The sequence below is a fragment of the Gracilinanus agilis genome, chromosome 3, assembly GCF_016433145.1.
Source record: "Gracilinanus agilis isolate LMUSP501 chromosome 3, AgileGrace, whole genome shotgun sequence".
Taxonomy (NCBI): Eukaryota; Metazoa; Chordata; class Mammalia; order Didelphimorphia; family Didelphidae; genus Gracilinanus; species Gracilinanus agilis.
Genome location: NC_058132.1, coordinates 81,377,509 through 81,395,453, shown reverse-complemented (window position 1 = coordinate 81,395,453; position 17,945 = coordinate 81,377,509).

Here is a 17,945-nt window from a genome sequence, read left to right as displayed (position 1 = left end):
CTACTTCATCTTTATAGATTTCTAATTTCTACCTTTTATGAGGGAGAATAAGAATCAGAGTTAAATATCTTAGCCCCAGGACATAGATACTGACTCAAGCTCCTGCCCTTGGTACTACTTGGCTTTTTGGCTATTTTTAACAACTCTGGTTCCATCTCACTATTCTTTCTAGGCCTCCTTGCTTGGTCCACCTTTCACCTTCCACAACCTGCCATATCCTCCATTGCTTTGTTCTTGGTCCTCCTCTCTCTAAACACTTTCCCCCCCTGGAGATCTCATCTGCTCCTTTGGGTTTATTGATCATCTCTATACAAATGATTTTCAGATCTACATATCCAGACCTAATCCATTTCTGTGCTTATAGGTTCTAGCTATCATAATAACTAACATTTACTGGGTGCACTGAGGTTTGAAATACACTTTACCTGTGTCATCTTGTTTGATTCTCACAACAGCCCAGTGAGGAAGATGGTATTGTCATTTCATTTTCAAAGGTGAGGAAGCCAAAGCTAACCGGTTAAGTGATTTTCCCAGGGTTACAAAACTAGTTAGTATCTGATGTAGGATTCAAACTCAGGTCTTCTTTATTCCAATCCTCTTTTCACTATACTAACTTGTACTTTTCCGCCTGAGTGTCCTGTAAGCGTCTGATACTTGGCGTGCCCCAAACTAAACTTATCATCTTCCTCCTAAACCTACTTCTTTCTTCAACTTCCCAACTTCAATTAGTGAGACCATTCTCTCATTCCCTCAACTTCCCAATTTCAATTAGTGAGACCATTCTCTCATTCCCTCAATATAACTTTGGAATCCTCTTCCTTCTTTTTTTTCTCCCTCATCCATTACATCCTGACAATCACCAAATCTACCCTTATGATCTTTCTCTCTTTCTCAGTTCTTGTCCTCATAGGAGGGGACTTCAATATATGTATTTTTGATCCCTTGGAAATCTTAATATATCAGTCCCTCAACTTATTCATTTCCCATAATTTACTCCTCCATACCATACCACCTTAGTTACACATAGAGATACTTATACCCTTGATCTGGCCATTTCCCACAAATAACATCACCTCTGTGTTCATGAACTCTGAAATTGCTTTATCTGATCACACTCTATTAGTGTTCCACCTTTTCTTTTGCTTTCTAATACTAAATCCTATTCTTCAACCACACCACGACCTCTAATTCCTTCAGTTCCTCAGTTCTCTCCCAGACCATCAATCACCCCATTCACTGGCCATATTTTCCTCCTTTCTTTATTTTGACCCCTTAGTAAACCAGTTCAACTCTACATTGTCTTCTTCTGTTGAATCCCTTGGCCCCTTATCATATTACTGATTATTCCCTGCCAAACCTCAGTCTTAGATCACTCCCACAATCTGCTACTTTTGATCATATGCATCTATTGCTGAATGAAAGCAGAGAAAATGAAACAACTATCCGAACCAATTCTACCACAAATTTAGGTAAATCAACTATAACTGGGCCCTCCTGTTGCAAGGCAATCCTTTTCTACCTTTCTAATTACCTTACTATTCCACTCACCACCGTGGCTTTTCTGAAACCTTTTCAGCCCTCCTCAAACCTTTCATGCTTCCCCTCTTCAATCATCTTATATGAGAACATCATCTCATATTTTGCTGAAAAAAAACTAAGCAATCACTGAGAGATCCTTTTCCTTCCCTTCTTGTCTCACATCACCTAGATGTCTTTTGCCCACTAGTTATTCATTTACTTATTTCACATGATGAGGTGGGCTTTCTTCTTGCCAAGGTCAACTCCTTTAGGTACTCAAGTGATTCCATTCCATTCTGTTTTCTCCAGTAGACTGACCTCTCTATCACTGCCCACCTCCATCTTCAATCTTTTCTTCTTCTACTACTTACAAACTTGTCTCCCTCTCAAAAACATCTCACTTGATCCATCCATCTCCACCAACTATATTGTCACATATTCTTTCTGCCTTTTGTGACCAATCTTCTTGAGAAGATTGTCTCCAGTAGGTGCCTCTGCTTCCTTTCCTCTTACCTCCTTCTTAACTGTCTACCTGCTACTTTGTCTTCATTCTTCTCCCCCCAGTCCCTGTTTACCATTTTACAGATGGGCAAAGAGAGGAGACTTACTTAAGATCATAGAATAAGTTAGAGGCAGATAGGTGGCATAGTATATAGAATATTGAACCTAGAGTCAATAAAATCTGAGTTCAAATTCTGCCTCAGATTCATACTATCTGTATAACCCTTGGGTAAGTTAATGAATTTCCATCTGCTATAGTTTTCTCAACTACAAATGAGGGATAATAATAGCATTTACCTCTCAGGGTCTTTATGAAAATAAAATGACATAACATTTATAAAGTATTTTGCATATCTTAGATGCTAATTATTATTACTAATAATACTAGACCAAAGATTTCCACCGGGTCTCCCTTACTTTGATTTCAGAGCTCGATGCATTACCCCACAGTGTTCCCCAACCCTAATCATCAATCTTCATTTTTTAAATCTTTTCTTGCTCAGTTTACTGTTTACCTAAAACTTCCTACCAACGTATTAGTAAAAAACATTCACTTTGGTGTTAGAGGATGGATATTAGAAGCCCAGCTTGGCTACTTTGCACCTCAGTTTCCTCATCTGTACAATGAAGCATTTGGACAAAATGATCTCTGATAGGTAAAATTTACATAGCAATTTAAGGTTCACAACCCAATTTCCATGTATTATCATCTCATTTAATGCTTACAACTATCCTGTCTTTATCTCCACTATGCAAATCGTTCTGGGGTAGATAGAAGTTGAGTGGCTTGTTTAGACTACACAGCTAATAGGTTCTAAGGTAAGATTCCAACTTGGATCTTTCTGACTCCTAATCTTATACTCTATAGACTATTCTACCTAGGGCCCTTCTATCTATAAGTCGAGTGGGCAGAAGTGGATTCGTCTTAAAAGGCATGTATTTGGGTGCACAGTGGATAAGTATGTCTGGCATGGAGTCAGGAAGCCCTGGGTTCAAATCTGGCCTCAGACACTTCCTAGTTGTTCAACCCTGGGCAAGTCACTTAATCCCAATTGCCTAGCCCTGAGTGCTCTTCTGTGCTAGAGTTGTCAGTAGGATAGAAAATGAGTTTTTTTTTTTTTAAAAAGAGGCAAGAGCTCTATCTTCTCTAGTTCATCCATGTTCTGAGGAAAGATAGGAGAAGACCTTCTCATGAGCTGTGGCAGGGAGACACTCATTCTCCTTCCCCTCTGCTCAAGTGGAGATGCTGATATGTGTTTGGGGAGAGTCACTGCCTCCATCCCCACATCCCTCCACTCCTGTTCCTGGGGAGCTGGGCCTTCAGAAGCTTTCCAGGGGCTCAGGTCTAAACCTAGGGGCCTCAGACTGTCAGGGCTCAGCCAATATAGGGTGGGGGTTGGTCTTGGGGAGGTATAGAGAGTGGGGGGCTGGCGCCCTCAGGACTCACCTCATTCCTGGTCTGGTTTTGCCTTCACTTCAGCGGCTTCCCAGAGATCTAGGTGGCTGGACACGATAGCTGGCTTTCCCCAGGCACTCACTGGGGGCCTCACATCATCCCCTTTCTTGCTCAGTTCCTGAAAACTACTCCGGCACAGACTGTTCTTCTACCTTCCTTCCCCGTTACCACTCCCTCCCCACGCAGGGCTGTCGTTAGTCTCTGACTTTCTGACAGGCTTGCTCCCTCCCGGCTGGGGGATTGCAACACCTGCCCTAGCCTCCCTGCCTGGAAAGGGAGCCCCTTCCCCTCAGGAAGGAGCCTCTGAGAAGCCAGGCAGCCACTCTGGGGCAGCCTTCCTGCCCGGGACCCTTAAAGGGGCTGGGGGATGTGGTAGGGCCCAGAAGACCCCACCCCCCCGGATTTCCTGGCCTGGAAGTCTTGGGCCTAGGCAGGGACTAGGGGCTCTCCAGCCTGGGTCTGTGCCTGCCCTGGTATCCACCCATTGCTGCAAAAAAAAAAAAAAAAAAAAGTGTTTTGGAGACCCTGCTAGTAGGGCAGGTCAAAGGCAATCTGAATCTTTTCTCCTTTTCTCCAAAATATTGGTCATTTGGGCAACCTGAAACCTACCTTTCCTTGAAGCCTTCCCTCTGACGAGGCAGGATTTGGGCTGGTGGAGCAGAGAACAAAGAGCAGAATTTGGAGCATTTGCCATTGTTTTCTTAGGGAGATGGGAGTTGTATCTCCTTCCAAGTTTGTGTCTTAGACTGTCAATTATATTAAGGCAGCCATGATGGTGATACTATGGAAAGAGTATTAGTTTTGGAGTCAGAGGACCTGAGTTCAAGTTCTGACTTACTAGTTATGTGAACTAGACATGTCTCTTATCTGAGTCTCAGATTCCAAACCTGGGATATTAAAGGATTGGACTACATGACCTCCAAGATCTCTTTTACCTCTGACATCCTATAATTTTAACCCACTTTCAGCTTTATAGAATCAGAGAATTTGAGCAATGGAGGCCACATCAGCAGCCAGCTCTTTAATTCAGTCCATACATGAAAGGAATCCCTACTCTAACAAGTCATCTAACCTCTGTTTGAAGAACTTACTCACATTGCATAGTCAACTAAAACCCTCTCTCCTTGCCCTATGAAATGGATTTTTTTGGGTACCTAAGTGCCAGACCATGTTTATCCTTGCTGAATTTTATTTTTATTAGTTTCAGCCCCATTCTTCAACCAGGTGAGATCCTTTTAGATATTGACTCGGTTGTCTAGCGTGTTAACAATCTTTCCTACTTTTGTGTCATCTGCAAATTTGATAAATGCAGCGTCTATTCCTTTATTCAAGTCATTGATAAATGTGTTAAATATCACAGAAGAAAGGTGGTGCCCCTAATTCTGGGCATACTCCTGGTATGTTGACCTTGAATTATTAACACCTATTTTCTGAGTTTGGCTATCTATCCAGTCCATTGTTAATCCATCTGATTGTGTTTTGATCTAATCTCTATCTTTCCATCTTCTTTGCAATAACTGCATGAGATACTTTATTGATAGCTTTGCTAAACTCTAGATAAACCATTTCCATAGCATTCCCCGCATCTACTATCTTAGTAATCCTGTCAATAAAGGAAATGAGGCTATTCTGGCAAGATATGTTCCTGGTGAAGCTGAACCTCAGGTTCCTCATCTATTAATCGGGAATAAAATACTTGTATTGATTATCTCTGTGAGACTTAAAGGAGATGATCAATAGAAAGTTCTATCATTAACAGTAAAGCTTTATACAGGCATATCTCATTCTATTTCACTTCACTTTATTGCACTTTGCAGATATTGCATTTTTTCTTTTACAAATTGAAGCTTTGTGGCAACTGTGGGTCAAGCAAGTCCGTTGGCGCCATTTTCCCAACAGCATGTACTCACATCATGTCTCTGTGTCACATTTTGGTAATTCTCCTGATATTTCAAAAGTTTTCATTATTATTATATCTGTTATTGTGATCTGTGATCACTGATACTTAAGGTTACTATCATAATTATTTTGGGGTGTCTTGAACCACACCCATTTAAGAGGGCAAACTTAATCAATAAATGTCTTATGTATTCCGACTGCTCCACTCACTGGCCATTCCCATCTCTCTCCCTCTCCTTAGGCTATCCTATTCCCTGAGACACAATGATATTGAACTTCGACCAGTTAATAACCCTACAATGGCCTCTAGGTGTTCAAATGAAAAGAAGAGTTAACTGATGCAGCAAACTTCATTGCTGTTATATTTTAAGAAATTTCCATGGGAGGGGGGATTTTTGGGGAAAGGGAAAGAACATGAATCATGTAACCATGGAAAAATATTCTAAAAAAATAAAAAAAAATGAAATTGCCACAGACCCCTTAATCTGCAGCAACCACCATCCTAAAATCAGTCAGTAGCCATCAATATTAAGGTAAAAAGATTATAACTCAGGGGAACTGGGTGGCTCAGTGGATTCAAAGTCAGGCCTAGAGATGGGAGGTCTTGGGTTCAAATCTGACCTCAGACACTGCTTAGCTGTGTGAACCTGAGCAAGTCACTTGACCCCCATTGTCTATCCCTTACTGCTCTTCTGCCTTGGAACCGATACACAGTATTGATTCTAAGATGGAAGGTAAAGGGTTAAAAAATATTATGACTCCCTGAAGGCTTAGATGATGGTTAGCATTTTTTAGTAATAAAGAATTTTTACTTAAGGTACATACATTTTTTAGACATAATTCTATTGCACACTTAGTATAGAGTAAATATAACTTTTCTACACACTGGGAAACCAAAAATTGGTGTGTTTCACTTTATTTTGGTGGTCTGGAACAGAACCCACTATATCTCCAACATCTCCCTGTAAAGAAGAGAACTATTATCATGGAAACTCTCTCCCCTCCCCAAGTGTGGGGTGATCCACAGGTTAAGATTTAAAGGAACACATTCTAGGGATAGGATGAGGGGTGGAATGGAAGATGCCAAAACTCATAAAAAAAGGTGGAAAAGACAAGGAAAGGGGAGAATGGGAAGCTTATGTGATATCATAGAACAAGAAGATGGGCTTTGAATCTGGAAAGCTTTGAGATGGAATTCTGTTTCTTATGACTTTTTTTTTTGGTTTAAAATCCTTAACTTCTGTCTTAGAGTTGATACTCAGTATCAGGTCCAAGGCAAAATGGTAAGGGCTAGGCAATGGGGGTTAAGTGACTTGCTCAGGGTCACACAGCTAGGGTGTCTGATATCAGATTTGAACCTAGGACCTCCTGTCCCTAGGCCTGGTTCTCTACCCACTAAGCCACCTAATTGCCCCTCTTATAACTTTTAGAATCTTTCACACTCTAGGCTCAACTTCTCTTCCCAACATTATTATATATTATTCCTCTTCCTAAACTCTGTGATCTAGCACAATGGGACTCTTGTGTTCTTCATATATGATCCTCTGTCTCTAGCCTTTGCACTAGCCATCTTTATGCCTGGAATACATTCCCTTCTCACCCATTCCCTCTTGTCTCTCTTGACAGAATATAAGTTCCTTGGAGGCAGAGTTGATTTCATTTTTGTCTTTGTATGCCCAGCTATAGCACAATGCTATGCATGTAAAATAGCTGCTTAATAAATTCTTATCGATTAATTGATTGGTGCCGTGTAAATCAAGTCACTTCATTGAGCCTCAGTTTCTTCATCTGCCAAAGAGTTCTCATTTCAAATGGTTCTTCCGAGATTTGAAGGATGTAATGTATGGTAAAGTGCTTTGTAAAACCTTAAAGCCCAATATAAATGTCAGTTATTATAATGATGATAGATTTCCTCCTCTAGAGTCTTTAAAATTAGTAAGAAATTTTCATCTGACTGAGAAGTATTAAATCCTGACTATCTTGCCTCAAAACAAGGTGAAGAGGAAAAAAACCCTTAACATTTCAAGGTTGCTTATAGCTAGGGGAAATCTCGAACTTGGTCTGTCATTAAGATTTCCCTAGTGAGGTTTTGACATCTTTTGGCCTCTTCTTTTCCCCACATCTCTCCCCTCTGTCTTTCTCTGTCTCTGTCTCTGACTGTCACAATCTATTTTTCAACTTCTCCAGCATTCTGCCTGGACAAATAACCCCCAATTATTTGTCCCCATGTGACTTTGTAATATTTTCCTTTGTTTAGTTTTAGTGTCAGTTCCTCAATGATGCCTTCCTTGATTCTCCCCATTTGCTCTTTCTCTTATTAGACTGCCTTGTCGACACATGCTATCCCTTCTTCACTCCAACAGAATGTAAACCTTTTGAGGGCAGAATTATTATTATTTTTTAACTTGTAGCCAAGGTCTGGTATGGCATTTTGTATGAAATAGGTGCTTAACACATCTATTACATTTGTTGCATTCTTGGAAAGGCAGAAGCTGGGTCAAATATAGAATTGATCATCTGTCTTCCCATCAAATACATCCTCAGCAGGAAGCACATGAAAACAATAAACAGACAACAAAAAGGACATGCAAATGATTCCGTTTTTTTTTTCAGTCAGCCTCTCAGGCTTTTGGTAAGCAGACTCTCTGAGCAAGCCCAACTCACAGCCTCCAGTAAACACCTGTTTGCACAATGGAGGTCACAGGAGTTTCACCCCAATCCTTGGGCAATGACTTGTTTGCACAATCTCAGCACAGAGAACTATATTCCAGACCAGCAGCCTGGACCACAGCTTCTTCCGGGCAGCAACCTCTCTGACTTTGTCTTTCTGTCTCTGTCTCTCTGTCTCTCTGTCTCTCTGTCTCTCTGTCTCTCTGTCTCTCTGCCTCTCTGTCTCTCTCTGTTTCTGGCTGTCACTATTCTGTCTCCTATTTCTGGGTGTCTCTCTGTCTTTGTCTCTGTCTCTGTCTCTGAATCTGGTTGTCACTATTTATTTCTGTCTCTATGTGTTTCTATGTGTCTCTTTGCCTTTGTCTCTGTTTCTGTCTCTGGCCATCACTATTTCTTTCTCTTTCTGTTTCTGGGTATCTCTCTGTTTTTGTGTCTGTCTTTCTTTCTGTCTCTGGAACTGGCTGTCACTATCTATTTCTGTCTTGTTCTGTTTCTGTGTGTCTCTCTATCTTCATCTCTCTCTGTCTTTGTCTTGGTGTCTCTGGATTTGGCTGTAACTATCTATTTTTGTCTCTGTGTGTTTCTGTGTGTCTCTCTTTGCTAAGAGGACCAGCAGCTGTTCTGCAACCTAGGACTTCCCAGAGTATGGAGAGGTTTAAATGACTTGCCCAGAGCCACAGCCAAGATGTATCAGAGTCAGGATTCGAACTCAAGTGTTCCTCGCTCCAAGGCCAGCTCTCTGTACAATTTACTTGCTACACTATGTGTGTGTGTACACACACACATATGCACACCCTAGCTATGTGATTACTGATTTAGCAAATGACTTTACTTTTCTAATATTTTAGTTTCCTCATCTGTAAATATATCTAAGAGTAATTGTTAGCTATATTATAGGGCTATTGTGAGGAAAGCCCTTTGGAAAAATAGGCTGTCAAAGTAGTAAGTTATTATTTTCTAAGGCAGCTCCTTCTATTGTTGGATAGCTCTAATTGTTAGAAAAGTTCCTTCTTTTATTGAATCCAAATTTGCCTCCCTATAACTCCCCTTCCTTTGCTCATGGTTTTGGCCTCTGAGGTCAAGCAGAGTAAGTCTAATTCCTCTAATTACCCTAGCATAATCCTTCAGATGTTTGTAAATAGGAATCACATGACTTCTTTAATCTTAACATCCCCAGTTCCCTTATACAGCATAGATTCCAGTCCCTCTCAACACCTTAGACAAGCCACTAAATATTTCTGCATTTTAGGAAAATAAAGATTAGGTGATCTCTAAAGACTTTTTCTTTCTTTGGTTCATCCCTCTATCCCTCCATCCATTCCTTCCTTCTATATTTACTGATTTCCTTGTTTGCACAAAGAACTTATGCCCTATACCAGTCATGGTGAACCTTTTAGAGACTGAGTACCTAAACTGTAACCCTCCAAACTCTGTGAACCGCCATCTTATTCCAGACAAGGGAGGAAGGATGTGAAAAGTGTCCTCAGGCACCTGTGGAAAGGGGGAAGGGAGCAGCCCCTTTCAGCATGCTCTAGCACACATGTCATAGGTTTGCCAACATAGCCCTATACTATGGAATATAAAAGAACAAGACACAGTTCTAGCCTTCAGAGAGCTCATACTATCTAATAGTTGGGGAATAGATTGAGAATGATACGTAAAAACAATGAGCTGAAAAGCAAAGCAATGGATAATGAGTGCCATTTATAGGATGTTGAAGCTGGAAAGGTCCTTAAAATACAGAATATCAGAGCTAGGAGGGCCTTTAGATCACAGAGTCTGAGTTGGAGGGTCCTTAGAACAGAGAATGTCAATTGATTTAGAATGAATTTATGTTTTTGAAATATATGTTATATCAGAACATCTTAAAAGGGCATTCTATATGGAAGAGTGATGAATTAGATCTGTTCAGTTCAGCCTCAGCAGATAGATCCAGGAGCAGTAAGTTTATTTTTTTTTTAAGTTTTTAGATTTAAATATTTTATTTTTTTTAGAAAAATTTTACAGTGATGGATATTTTTCTCAGGTATAGATGGGTCTACATAGTCACTGAGGTCNAGTGTCATGGTGGATATTTTTCTCAGGTATAGATGGGTCTACATAGTCACTGAGGTCCCTTTTAATTCATATCACTTTGTGACATAAAACAGAGTTCCAGAACTGAAAGGGGATTTATAACCTAGAACTTAGAATTTCAGAACTCCAAGAGACTCTAGAACACAAAGTATTTTTATAGGCTTCTCTTTTTCTTGGCTAATACCTCATATCACTGTTACCTCTAGTCTCTTGGTACATTTGAATATAAGAAGTAAAGACAGTGATGGACCAGGTCCTTTAATGATATTATAATTACTGTTTGGGAAGATCATCCATTTAGCTCCTTATTTTTCATATTGAATGAATAGTTTCCCTTCAGGTTCAAAACCTTTCTGGCCCTTTTGCCTTGTCTGTTCAATGATCATCTAATTTTGTAACTTTTGGGGATAAGTCTTACCATGCACACCCTCCTTCCACTAAGGTGGCTAGGTTACTTCTTTATAGTTGTTTAAAATTTTTTAAATTAAAAAATGTTTAAGGTTGTTTTGGGGATACCCAAATGGATCTGTGATTACATCAGTTTTGGAAGTTCTCTCCCATTGAGGTAACTTGGTGGTACAAGAGTTAGAGTGCTGGTCCAGAATTAGGGAGACCTAAATTAAAATCCTGCCTCAAACACATTAATTTTGTGATTGTTCTTGGGCAATTCAATCTCTGTGTGCCTCAGTTTCCTCAACTGTAAAATAGGGAGGATAATATTTGTAACTATCTCCCAGGGGGCTGTTGTGAGAATCAAATGAGGTAATATTTGTAGAAAGTAGTTAGCATGGTGGCTGGCACCTAATGGGTGCTTAATAAATCATTCCTTCCTACCCTCCAATAATGCAGATCATAACCTATCCATGGCTGCCCAAGTCCTCCTACAAATTTACTGCTGGGTGGGGGCCTTCTTTGTTTTTCTCTCATATTTTGAGGCTACCAGTGGCACATTCAGGTCATCTATTTATTTCTCCTGGCTATCGCAACGTGACCAGTCCATCTTTCATTCATTCATTTATTTATTTCTATTATACTCTGCTAACATCCTTAACTCTGTTTTTTCCCCTAGTTTCTTGTTGGTTTTATGTCGCAACCTGTTCCCACCCACTATGGTCTTCTCCATTGCCCTCGGTGTGATATTCATCTTTAGTTTTTCAGAGATAGTCATGGTCCAGGTCTTGTTGCCATCCAGTATCACCAGTAAATGCTTGTCTTGAAAAGACTGGCCTAATTTATTATGGGAAGTTTGGGGTCAGTAAAAGTACACTGCAATTTCCTGAAAGCAATCCAGGCCTGTTCTTCTCCTCCTTTTCAGGCGTAGGGCCCAGCTCCTTGCACACCAGTATTGTCTGCCTCATATAAATAAGTATGCGAGCTATTCCTTCTGAATGCTGCTCTATCCTTCAGCAAACCCCACTTGGAGATATAAATGGTGCATTAGGCTCTGCTTTCCCTTTTTAGTGGCACAGTAGTAATGTTTATGGTATGACTCCTTTAAAAAACATTTGTGGTCAATGTTGGGGAAAGAGTAGGAGAAGCTGATCATCTCTCCAGGCTCAATTCAGAAAGCCTAAATTCATAGGCTTTCAAACTTAGGACAAACGTGGAATGACAGAGTTGGACTGCAGCTTAGAAAATAGGGACTGGGAGGAACCTTAGAACCCAGAACACAAAATGTCAGAACTGGAGAGGGGGAGGTAGGATGGCTTTAGAATGTAGAACATACAACTGTTAAAATTGGAAAGGTCCTTCAAAACCACCCTCTCCCTTCCTTTTACTGATGATAGATAGATAGGACTTCCATGATTTGGAAATTCAGAGGAAGCAGAGATGGCACTTCATCTGGACCTTATAGATGAAAATTTCCATTTACACTGTATAGATCTTATTTGTGTTATCTGGTGTCTTCCACGAGCATATCATCTTTTTGCTCAATATATGCTAGAATAAATAGAAATCAGAAAGCTAGAGATGAAAGAGAAGGGTGTTCCAGGTAGAAGGAAGAGTGTGAACAAAGGTAGGAAGAATATAGTTCTAAGCAGTTAGCTTAGATCATCCTTTTCTCATTCCCCTTTCTTCTGCTTTCTAGAGAGTAATACAGTAATAACAGGTATATGGCTTGAACCTGTGATTTCACTAGCCTAGGGAACTTCTGGGTTAGTAAACTCTCACTACCAATGCATAGTGACTCCTCTGAACTTTTTAGTCTTAAAGAGTTGACTAAAATATTAAGAGGCTAAGTGACTTGCTTAAGGTCACACAGCCACGTGTTCAAGGAGAGACTTGAACCCAGGTCTCTTGACAAAATTGTGCTGCCTTTCACAATATAGTTCAATTAAAAAAAAAACCAAACCTTAACTTTTTCATACATTGTTTCATTTTCTCATAAGAATAGGCATAGAAGTGATTATTATCCCCATTGTACAGAGTAGGAAGCTGAGGGGAAGCAATTTGCCCAAAGCAACTCAAGCAGCAAGTAGCAGAGGTAGTTCTGAAATCGAACCTTTAATCCAATGTTCTTTCCATTACATCAAGAAACTCATCTCTCCAGCTGTGGCTCACTGAGCATGGGTAGGTGTGGGGAGGACTGAACTGTGGGGTAGTGAGGCTACAATAGCCTCTGTTCTATCACCTGGATTCAATCCTGAAGTCAGGCAATCTATCTCTGGATGACTGGGGTAGGTGGCTTCTGGATACATTCCTTCCCTGTCTAATTCATCAGGGAAGTGTGAACCAATATTTGGCATCTGTCGGGCAAAAAGATGAACCAGCAACATGGAGACTCTTCTGATTTGCCCTTGCCCTGTGTCAGGGGTGGATTGGTAGATGGTGGAGTTGTTGTTCTGGCAGGGAGGAGGCAGGGAGAGGAGAGCAGGAACCTGAGGGTCAGAGATAAGCCCCTGGTATATGATGTTTATCTTTCCTCCAGAGGAAACCCCATGGTTTCTTGGTGACTTTGTGGATTTCCTTCTTGTAGGACAAAGTTTAGGGCCATGATAAAAGGGGGTAGGGTGTTGCCCTTCTTACAGTCATCCTGGCACATGCCTAGGTGCTCCTGTGCTCAGGGCCCTTCAAATTCCTTCTGGACCTTCAAGAGGCCAATGTGATTCCTCCCTCCAGTGTCTGGAGTCTGGTCAGGACTGGTGAGGTCTCTAAACAGGATTCCTTTACATAGAATTCACACAACATTAGAGCTTCAAAGGATTTCAGAGATCTTGATTTATAACTTGGACAATCATGGCCCAGAGATGGGAATAGACTTGTCCAAAGTCCCCCAGTAAGTCAACAGTAGAGCTGGGACTTGATCCCCAGTAAGAAAAACAGCATAGCAGCAGGAAAAGTACACTGAATTTGGTGTTTTTGGTTCTGAGTTCAAATTAAGTGTGCACTATGTGATACTAGCCAAGAAAGTCCCTTCTTTAGGTCTTAGTTTTCCCATCTGTTAAATTTGTTGGAATAGAGGATTTCTTAGGTTTCTTCCACCTCTGATAGTCTACAATCAATTATAACAATAATTGAATATTAAGGTTTAAAAAGAACTTTTTTCATATCAGCTCTGGGAAGTAGATAAGATGAATACTATTCCATATTAAAAGGGGTAAACTGGCACTCCAGTAAATTATAAGCAAATTTAACCAGTGCATGAATGAATCAATAAACACTTAGTAAGTGCCTATTATTTGCCAGGAACACTTCTAAGTACTGGAGATACCAAGGCAAAAATGAAATAGTCCCTGTTCTCAAGGAAATGGCATTCTAGTCGGGGAGACAAATTTGTCTTTACTGAAATCTCAGAGATTTAGTGAGATGGGACCTTGGCCTGAAATATGGCTCTGGAAGGATATGCCTTATTCAAAAGTGAGAAGAGATGAAAGGAACGATGAAACCAACATTCTAGATTAACCTAACAATTAGGGGGTGGTGTTTCAAAAGGATAGCCCTATCCCTTTGTGCAAAGAGGTCTTAGTTGATGCTATCAAACACAGGAAGAATCCTCCCCAATAAATTGATGCAGGAGCACCCTGCTTTTTCTTGGTTCAAGTTCCTCTCATTTTCTGTTGGGTTTAAAATTCGAAAGCATCCACATACCATTTGGTTTGGATCTCCCCAGGCTGCTTTCCTGACTCTCAGATTTTCTCTACTAGGTTCCAGGTTTTCTTTTTATTCTGGAAACTCAATTTCTTGAGCCTCACACATTAGAAGTACAGTACTTTCCTCCCCCATGGCCTCTCTCTTTTAGACGCTAATATCTCCCAGAATCTCCATAAAAAATACCTTTAGAAAAAGACTTGTATAAAAATATTTATAGTTGCACTCTTTGTGGTTGCAAAAAAATTGGAAAATGAGGGGATGCCCTTCGATTGGGGAATGGTTGAACAAATTGTGGTATCAGCTGGTCTTGGAATACTATTGTGCTGAAAGGAATAATGAACTGGAGGAATTCCATGTGAACTGGAACGAGCTCCAGGAATTGATGCAGAGTGAAAGGAGCAGAACCAGAACATTATACACAGAGACAAATACGCTGTGGTGCAATCAAATGTAATGAGTTTCTTTACTAGAAGCAATGCAATGATCCAGGACAATTCTGAGGAATTTCTGAGAAAGAACGCTATCCACAGCCAGAGAAAGAACTGTGGAAGTTGAAACACAGAAGAAAAACAAATGCTTGATCACATGGGTCGATGAGGACATGATTGGGGATGTAGACTCTAAGCGATCACCTTAGTGCAACTATCAATAATATGGAAATAATATGATCAATGACATATGTAAAACCCAGTGAAATTACTTCTTGGCTACAGGGTTGGGTGGGGGTGGAGGAGAGGGAAAGAACATGAATCATGTTACCATGGGAAAATATTCTAAATTAATTAATTAAATAAAAATGTTCAATTAAAAAAAAAAAACCTTTACCTTCTTTCTTTGAATTGATACTGGGTATTGATTCCAAGGCAGAAGAGTGGTAAGGACTAGGCAATGAAGGTTAAGAGACTTTTCCAGGATCACACAGCTAGGAAGTGTCTGAGGCCAAATTTGAACGCAGGACCTTCGGTTTCTAGGCTTGGCTTTCTATCTACTGAGCCATTCAGTTGTCTCTGCAAGAGAATATCAGAGCTTCATGGACATTCCTTTTTTATGTTCTACTAGGTGTATGGATATGTCTTTTTATTTTTTTATTATGTTAGGAGTTAAAAAAACAAAAACAAGAAACCCTTTGGGATTTGATGGGATATGGGGGTGGGAATGAAGAAGAGAGAAGAAACAGGTGAATGAAAGGATGATAGAGTCCTCAATAGAAATATGAAAATTTGGAAGTGGAATGGGTTTACAGAGAATTACAATTAGTTCTATGCTGGACATGTTGAGGTGCTTATAAGACATCTAGATGGAGATACTCAGCAGATACTTGATGATGTTGACTGAAACTTAGGAGAGAAATGATGACTATTAGATCTAGAGATCATTTGAATAGATGATGGATGAGTACGTTAAGAAAGAGAAGGGGTCGCAGAATAGATCCTGGAGTAAATCCACACATAGGGAACAGAATGTGGGCAATTATGCCACATCTATATATCCATTCCTAAACTCTTTCATGAGTTCCAGTCCAATTGCCTGGTGGACCTCTCCATATGAATGTTCCATAGGTTCCTCAAAGTTAATATTAGGGAGGCAGTGTGGTATGGTGCATATAGTGTTATACTCAGAGCCACAAAGACCTAGTTTCCAATTCTCTCTGCCTCAATACCTGTGTGACTTTGAAAAATTCACTTAAACTATATGAATTTTTTGTCATCTGTAACATGGGGATGTTGGACCAGATGGCCTCTAAGGACCTTTCCATCTCTAAATCTAACATGCTACATCCTGAGTACCTCTTTACATTTTGGGAGCAGAGTAAAACCTAAAGGGCAGAGAGAAGGACATGAGAAGGATATGGAGAGAATTTTTATAAAAGTCCATAGAAGGACTGAAAGGGGGAACAGAATATGTTTAACCTAGAGAAGATTTATGAGGGGGGCATTTTCATTGTCTTCTTCAAATATTAAAAGGCTATTATGGAAAATTGGTATTATCCTTGTCCTTTTTAGTTCTGGATTGTCTCATTTTGATTTTTTTCCAGATTGCATTTGCTCCTTGCCTGACACATTGCCACATTGGTGTGGGAGGGTCTCCTCTCTTCACTGGTGATTTCCTCCTAGGGATCACCAGTTTAGGAAGAACCCCTGCCATGCTTGACCTTAATCTTGCCTAGAATCTCTCTATACTTTACCTCCTTCTCCTTGCCTGCCACATTGCCTTTGTTAGATACTCTTTTTTCCTCTCTATGTTAATCAATGAACATTTATTGTCTACTATATGCCAGGTAATGTGCTAAGTCCTAAGGATAAAAAGAGGCAAAAGACAGTCCCAAGGAGTTTACAATATAATGGGGGAAGACAACACACAAAAAGAAGCTAAAAAGGAGGAGGGGAGTCATGGAAGGAGGGAGACATAATCATGACCAGAAGCACAGCCAGTTGGGAAATGATGAAATGGCTGCATTGGGAGGGTCTGGGTAGAGCTCTCCAATGTCTACTCTCTATTTTCTTCTATTAGAGGGAGGGATGGGTCCCAGGGATGGGAGTTACTGAGAAGGTATGAATTTCAGGGCTGTTGTGATCTTAAATTTCCAGTTCTCATTTTATTTTATTTTATTTTATTTTATTTTTTATCACTAGTTTATTTGAGTATATGCTTGAGGTTTTATTCTATTTATTCTATCATCCATTTATTTATTTATTTATTTGTTTATTTATTTATTCATTCATTCATTCATTCATTCATTCATTCATTCATTCATTCATTCATTTTTAAGCCCTTACCTTCCGTCTTGGAGTCAATATTGTGTATTGGCTCCAAGGTAGAAGAGTGGTAAGGGTAGGCAATGGGGGTCAAGTGACTTGCCCAGGGTCACATAGCTGGGAAGTGTCTGAGGCCAGATTTGAACTTAGGACCTCCCATCTCTAGGCCTGGCTCTTAATCCACTGAGCTACCCAGCTGCCCCCCTATGCTTGAGGGTTTTAGTTCTATATGATTATTCTCTTTCCTTTTTTTTGGTAATCTTCAATTAATTAATTAATTAATTAAGAACATTTTTTCATGGTTACAGGATTCATATTCTATCCCTTCCCTCCCCCACCTCCTCTAATAGCCGATGCACAATTCCACTGGGTTTTACATGTGTCATTGATCAAGACCTATTTCCATATTACTGATACTTGCACTAGGGTGCTCGTTTAGAGTTAATATCCCTAATCATATCCCCAATCAACCCAATGTGACTAGGCAGTTGTTTTTCTTCTGTGTTTCTACTCCCACAGTTCTTCCTCTGAATGTAAATAATGTTCTTTCTCATAAGTCCCTCAAAGTTGTCCTGGATCGTTGTCCAGTTCCCATTTTATGCTGCCCCTCCTTTTAGAATGTAAGTTCCTTATCAATAATATGGAAATAGGTCTTGATCAATGACACATGTAAAACCTAGTGGAAATGCTCATCAGCTACAGGGGTGGGGGTGGGGGTGGAGGGGGAGAGAAAGAACATGATTCATGTAACGTTGGAAAAATAAAAAAAAATAGAATGTAAGTTCCTCAAGGAGAGTGACTCTCTACCTTGCTTGTATTTATATTCCTAGTGCCTAGCACAGTGCTTGACACATAAGTCCTTAATAAATGTCCTTCCTCCCTCCTTCCCTTCCTTTCCCTTCCTTTCCCTTCCTTTCCTTTCCCTTCCCTTCCCTTCCCTTCCCTTCCCTTCCCTTCCCTTCCCTTCCCTTCCCTTC